We start from the raw sequence: 7,334 nt of genomic DNA, 5'->3' as shown, positions 1-7,334 counted from the left end.
AGACAAGAGATCTCGATGTCGTCAGTCTGATGCTTCAACCAAGCATCTTTGACGGCTCTCGTGGCATTGACTGCAGGCTCTGGTGGTAGAGCCCCTTCCAGGACGAACGACTTCTTATCGTGTTTGAGGACAATTCTCAAGTTCCGATACCAGTCTAAGAAGTTCGTCCCGGTCAGCTTATCCTTCTCAAGGATAGATCGCATTGTCAAACTCGGTACACTACCGGTTGACGCCATGTCCTACAAAAAAGACAAACAGAACATACAAAACAAATGCAGATTCTATTAATGATCAACTACCAGCTAGCCCATCATCAATCAGTGTCTACATATCTATGATCTACTACCACCTAGTCCATCATCAAACAATGACAACATAGATGCAAAAACGAGCTATATTCCCATACAGAAAAATAACCCTATCATAATTTTCTATATGGGACTAAGATCCATATTTCGCATAAGAATGGACTGTTACACTCATCTTTATGTTATTTAGGTAGACATCTAATGTCAATCACATCCAATGTGACTCTCAGATCCTTTTATGAGACTATGATATCAAATATCATTGCATACTCGTCTCACCTATACCGTTAAGTCTCAAGTCAAAACTTGACAACTTAACCTAAGGTAAACCATGTTCAAGCTGTGGAAACCACGATTTTCCACCCCGCCTCACAAAGATAATCCGGCACGCTTAGCTTTGGCATGACCCGTGTTACGGACAATCGATGCCTTGACAGGCGCTCTAGTAATGGGAGGTACACACTTAGCATTACATAAATAAGGGATTTTCGAAACCACACTTAAATCAAGCATCTACTTTCAAGCTATGAGAACCACCATTTCTCCATCTTGCCTCACCAAGATAATACGGCACACCCAGCTTTGGCATGGCCCATGACACGTACGATCGAGGCCTTGACAAGTGCTTTACTCGTAGAGCTCCTAGATCTAACCGGTTTCTGTGCAACGATTGTTCATAATCCGAATGGACCATCCAGTCGATTATGCAATCCCAATCCCGAAGCTCCCACTCAATCAAACATATCTAATATCTTGATTAAGTTACATGCATTCATTCACTATGGACCATCCATAAGAAAGAATCATGTTATTCTGAATCACAGTTGATCGGTTTTAAGCAACGATTGCTCAAACCAGATCCCGAAACGCAAACTCAAATTTAGGTGAAGTGTCGGGTCCTAGACCGATCGGTCTAGGCGGTTCGGTCTTCGGGTCACGTTCGGTCTAGACCGTTCGCTCCGGATAGGTCCAGACCGATCGGTCTTGGTCCAGACCGATCGGTCTACGCACGCAGACCGTTCAGTCCAGACCTGTCGGTCCAACCGACTTGCGAAACCCTAGACCGATCGGTCCAGAGGTCCAGACCAATCGGTTCAGGCGAAAACGTGATCAGATCTCGTTTTCGTCGTTTCTGCCCCGTTTCAGATCCGAATTCGACCCCGTTTTCGCTTGCGAACTCAGAATTCGAAGCTCTTGCATACTATGCAACAATGAACAGAAAATCTACTCTAGATCCACAATCAAATCATGCATAACATCAAAGCAAACACGGATTCAAACAATTCAAATCCAATAACGTGCGTGATCGGGTTCTAACAAAATTCATGCAGAGCAACCAGGCTCTGGTACCACTGTTGGGTTTTCCTGGGATCTCATGAGCGAATCCTATTCCTAAGAGATCGGTTCTAGGTTTTGCGCAGCGGATGTAAAACAAAGTTTGATAAAACCCTAAAACCTGTCATGCATGATCTTGTAGAAACGTTACGCTTACCTCAATCGAGCCGGGGCCTGTATCAATTGATCTGTTCGTCCCACTGTTGGGTTTTCCTGGGATCTCATGAGCGAATCCTATTCCTAAGAGATCGGTTCTAGGTTTTGCGCAGCGGATGTAAAACAAAGTTTGATAAAACCCTAAAACCTGTCATGCATGATCTTGTAGAAACGTTACGCTTACCTCAATCGAGCCGGGGCCTGTATCAATTGATCTGTTCGTCCGATCACTGTAGGCAGGAAGAATACTTGCCCTCTACACGTATCCACACGGCGGAAAGGATTCCAACGGTTGGAACTTGTCTGCTAGGACTTAAGAACACGTTCTTCTTTGCGCAAAGGATTCAGAGATCTTTCTCTTAGGTTTTTCACTCTCCAAACCTCTCCCTAGGGTCTGAAATTCGTGCCAAAAGAGTTGGGTGGCATTTTCCTAAGTTTTCCCACCTTCAAACCCTAATTAGAGCGAGTTTAGTAAATCCCGACGTCTGGACCGATCGATCTGGAGCTTTTTAACGTCTGGACCGATCGGTCTGGAACAATTTCCGGACCTCACACGTTACCTCTGGACCGACCGGTCTACGTCTAGACCGATCGATCTGGGTTAGCTGGACCGATCGGTCCAGATCTTCTGGACCGGTCGGTCTGGCCTCCGCTCCACCGGAATTTTCTCATCTCTTTTCGCGCATTCGTCCTTTCCTGTGTGTGTGACCCTGTAGGCTCATCCGATATAGCAGTATAACACGAAATCTCTTATTTCGGTTTACAAATCATAGGCGGTCTCTAGCAAGACACTATGACTACCTATCTCGAATAGAGTTTGTTCGTGATCCTACGAACGCCAGTGATGATTCCGTTTGATGATCCTTTTGTATCACGATATCATATGTCGAATATAAGGCATGGACAAGCCACCTTATCTGATTCGACTGCTTTCTCGTTCACTGAGTTCGACTGTCTGAAATAGACGACGTTCGTCTATAGTGCGGCCACACATTTCTACAGTCTCGCTCACACGAGGGACCCAGCGATATCTCTCTCTTTTACGAGAGGTACAAATCCCGTCTTGACTATCTACAATCCAGCACATGATTCGTTTCGTATCTGATACACGCCTTTATAGTCCTCCTGTTATGCAGGACGTTTGACGTATTCAAGGCACGCAATTCCTCATGTTGGATTCCGTAGATATCTCAGGTCTTAGGATCCAATCATGGAACCGTCATATGAGATTCAGGTCATGACGCTAGTCCATGTGACAATCTCATGCGGGTCAATCCAGTATTCCGTTCTCCAACGAATACCTATGATTGTGATCGTATCCAATACCTATGATCATCTATATGATCATCAATCACACATCATACTAGTCTTATTATGTCGTTATTCCCATAACGACACAAGACTAGGGAGTTTAGTATTGTTCATAACAATACATGGATTTCATAACACATCTAGTATGCAAGAACATGTAATGAATCAAATACTCTCATAAAACCATAGAAAGTATCAATACATCAAATGTATCTAAATAAAGCTCATAAACAGTTCATCATAGAGCACTAAACCAACAGAAAACTGCTTTCAGAACAAGGTATGGACACTTTGAATTTGTTGTCATGCCATTTGGACTTACTAATGCACCTGCAATTTTTATGGAGTTGATGAACACAACATTCAGGGATTATTTAGACGAGTTTGTTATCATCTTCATTGATGACATCCTTGTGTATTCCAAATCTCATGAGGACCATATGATACATTTGAAGAAGGTGTTGGAACGCTTAAGGAGAGAAAAGTTATATGCAAAGATGAGTAAGGTGACTTTTGGATGCAAGAGGTAGGATTTTTGGTGCATGTGGTATCTGCGGAAGGATTGAAAGTAGATCCATCCAAAGTGTCGACTATATTTGATTGGGAGAGACCGTCTAATGCTACAGAGATTCGAAGCTTCCTCGGGTTGGATGGGTATTACAGAAAGTTTGTAAAGGGTTTTGCCAACCTATCTAAGCCATTGACGAGATTGACGGGAAAGGGTTTGAAGTTTGAATGGGACGAAAAATGCGAGACAAGTTTTGAAGAGTTGAAGAAGCGATTGACATCAGCTCCTATTTTGGTATTACCAAAGCTCGGAAAACCGTTTGTGGTGTATAGTGATGCCTCTCACCAAGGGTTAGGATGCGTGTTGATGCAAGAAAGCCGCGTTATTGCGTATGCATCACGCCAACTTCGAAAACATGAAGAAAACTACCCTACTCACGATTTAGAACTTGCAGCTGTGATTTTTGCACTGAAGATTTGGAGATCTTACTTGTACGGGGAAAAGGTTCAAGTATACACTGACCATAAAAGTCTTAAGTATGTGTTCTCTCAAAAGGAACTAAATTTGAGATAACGCAGGTGGATGGAATTAGTGGCAGATTACGATGTGGATATTGCCTATCATCCCGACAAAGCTAATGTGGTTGCAGATGCCTTGAGTAGAAAGAAAGTTGAGATATCTACTTTGAGATTGGCAAGTGATCTAACGACTCAATTGAGTTTAATGCAGATATCAGCTCAGGAGAATCAAGACGGATTGTAAACTAGTGCTATAAAATGGAATAGTTGGCTGGAAAAGATGAAGATGGCTCAAGAAACAGATGAAAAGGCGAAAGAATTGATGGAAAAGCCCGAAGATTTTACAAGGGCAGGGTATTCCACTTCAAATGTTGGGTTGATACTATTGAGAGGTCGTGCTTATGTGCCTAAAGATGAAGAATTGAGGAAAGAGTTATTGAAAGAGGTACATAACACGCGATATTCCATACATCCGGGTACTACAAAGATGTATCAAAATTTGAAGCAGTATTTTCTTTGGCATGGCATGAAAAAGGATATTGCAAGATTTGTTACTCATTGTCTAACGTGTCAGTTGGTTAGTGACGATGGATTTTGTAGTTGGTTTGCCAAGGACACCAAAGAGAAATGATGCGATATGGGTTATTGTGGATCGTTTGACTAAGTCAGCACATTTTATCTCGATTAAGAAGACGTTTACAATGCCTAGTTTAGCACAAGTTTACCTAGAAGAGGTAGTAAGAATTCATGGAGTCCCTACTAGTATTGTGTCAGACAGAGACCCACGATTCACTTAGAGATTTTGGAATAGTTTCCAAGAGGCTATGGGCACTAAGGTACGATTAAGTACGGCTTATCATCATCAGACCGATGGACAATCAGAGAGAACGATACAAACATTGGAGGATATGTTATGTGCTTGTGTATTGGATTGGGGAGGAGATTGGGATCGCCACTTACCACTTGTGGAATTTGCTTACAACAACAGTTTTCATTCAAGTATCAGGATGTCACCCTTTGAAGCGTTATATGGGAGACCTTGTAAGACGCTTCTTTGTTGGACAGAAGTTGGGAAAAGACGATTGTTGGGTCCTGATATCATGGATGAAACCACAACAAAGATTAAGATTATTCAGAAACAAATGAAAGCAGCAAAGGATAGACAGAAAAGTTACGCAGATAAGCACAGACGTGACTTGACCTTCCAAGAGAATGATGAAGTATTTCTCAAAGTCCAAGCAACTAAAGGAAAGACCCGTTTTGGGATGGTTGGGAAGCTAAAACCCAGATTCATTGGACCTTTTCAAGGTATTGAGTAAGATAGGGGCAGTGGCTTATAAGGTTGCCTTACCCCCGAGTTGGCACAAGTTCATGATGTGTTTCACGTGTCCATGCTTCGAAAGTACCATCCTGACCCTGATCATATTATTGATTATCAACAGCTTGAGTTAAAACCAGATGGGACTTATGAAGAAGAACCTATCGAGATTGTTGAACGAAAGGTTAAACAACTGCGGAGAAGAGAAATACCTCTAGTAAAGGTCGCATGGACACACCACAAAGGAGGAGATGCGACTTGGGAATTGGAGGACGACATGAAGACTCGTTATCCCCACCTTTTTTGTAAGAAATCGTACATACTATAGGTCGTTCTAGAATTCGGGACGAATTCTTCTTTTAAGGGTGGTGAAATTATAATAAACGAATTTAAAAAAAAAAGTTTGTGGGGTCAAGTGATAAAATTAAAAAGTTCTAGAAAAATCTGTTATTTCATGGAGGGCCTTTTAGTACGAAATAAAAGTTTGGACAGAATTTGTAAATTTCAGAAAATATAGGATTGTTGGATTGCAATTTCGCTAGGGTTTCTTTTCTTCTTCCTTCTCCTTCCATGGCCGAACCAAAAAGCTCCCAAACAAGATTTTTGCTCCGATTTGAGTCCTTGGACATCTTTGAACGCCGACCACCATCCTATTGCCACCGCCCCATCACCGTTGGTTCGTTTCCATGCTACTTTCTTATCTCTTTCGTCGTTTTTCTTTCACCTCCATTGTCAACGAACTTTGTAGATTTCCGGTGAACAAAAGCTCGGTTTTGGGCGAGACTTGAGGGGTTTGGAAGCTCTTGGCGAGCTGAATCTTTCTTGGGTAGTGTCGTCACCGGAAACAGTGAACCGTCACCGAAAAAATCATCAGAAAACATCGGAGAAAAATCAAGTTTTAGACAATTCTAGTTCGATTTAGGCCAAAATAACTTTGGATTTGGATTCCTTGAGTGATTTTACATAAGATATGGAAAAATTAGATGATTCCGGGATATATGACCGCTGCCGGCCACCGACCGCCGACCACCGCCACCGGCCACCGTCGCCAGAAAGTTTTCCGATGACATGGATTGAACCGTTTCAATCCCGTGATTTCAAATCCGAAATTCGTTTTATAAAATTCAAAGTATTTAGAGATATTCGAAAGATTTAAAATAAAACAGTTTAACTATAAGACTTATCATTTGATTAATGTTTTTTTTTCGGTAGTAAATATTTTTGAAAAATAATTTGTTGATTAAATTTATTATATGATAATTAATTATAGGTGAAGAAAATCTCGAGGTTATTGAACCCGGGATCGAGGATTAGAGCGAATCTTTCAGGGTTCATCGTTTAGACCAAGGTGAGGGAACTCGACAGAACTCCTTTTTTTTCTATTCGCTTAGACATGATGATAGGGAACGTAGATATCATGCGGTTAGAATTTTAGGATAGACGCCTTAAATTTTCTTGCGAATTTATGATGCATGTTGATTGTTGATTGATGACTGATGAGTGATGATTGATGATTGATGATTGATGAGTAATGAATGATGATTGATAAATTTCTGTTGAGTGATTATGGCTTGTGACGTTTCTTAATGGATTTATTGGATCGTTAGAATGAGTTGAACTGTTGATACTACTTAAATTTTGGCATGATGTTCGGAAAGATAGGAGAAGTAAAGAATTGAGTTAGGGACTGTGATGTGACCTCAGACTGTGCTAAAAATATTTTTAAAGTGAGTTTTGAGAACATGGTACGGCGGCGATCCGTATGTTATGGTATGATAACAATCCAGGCATGGCTGCGATCCACGTGAAGTGATAACCCCGACTACGGCGGCGATCCGTAGAGGGTTATTGCTATTGGATGAGTTTTGAGGTCATGGTAT

General features: G+C 41.6%; 1 pseudogene; it reads left to right on the top strand.

Moving 5' to 3' along the window:
* The first annotated feature begins 3,627 nt into the window (after positions 1–3,627).
* Positions 3,628–7,334, top strand: part of LOC104804675 — a 5,975-nt pseudogene continuing 2,268 nt past the window's right edge.

The sequence above is a fragment of the Tarenaya hassleriana genome, unplaced genomic scaffold, assembly GCF_000463585.1.
Source record: "Tarenaya hassleriana unplaced genomic scaffold, ASM46358v1 Cleome92, whole genome shotgun sequence".
NCBI lineage: Eukaryota > Viridiplantae > Streptophyta > Magnoliopsida > Brassicales > Cleomaceae > Tarenaya > Tarenaya hassleriana.
This window is presented reverse-complemented; position numbering and strand designations above follow the sequence as displayed.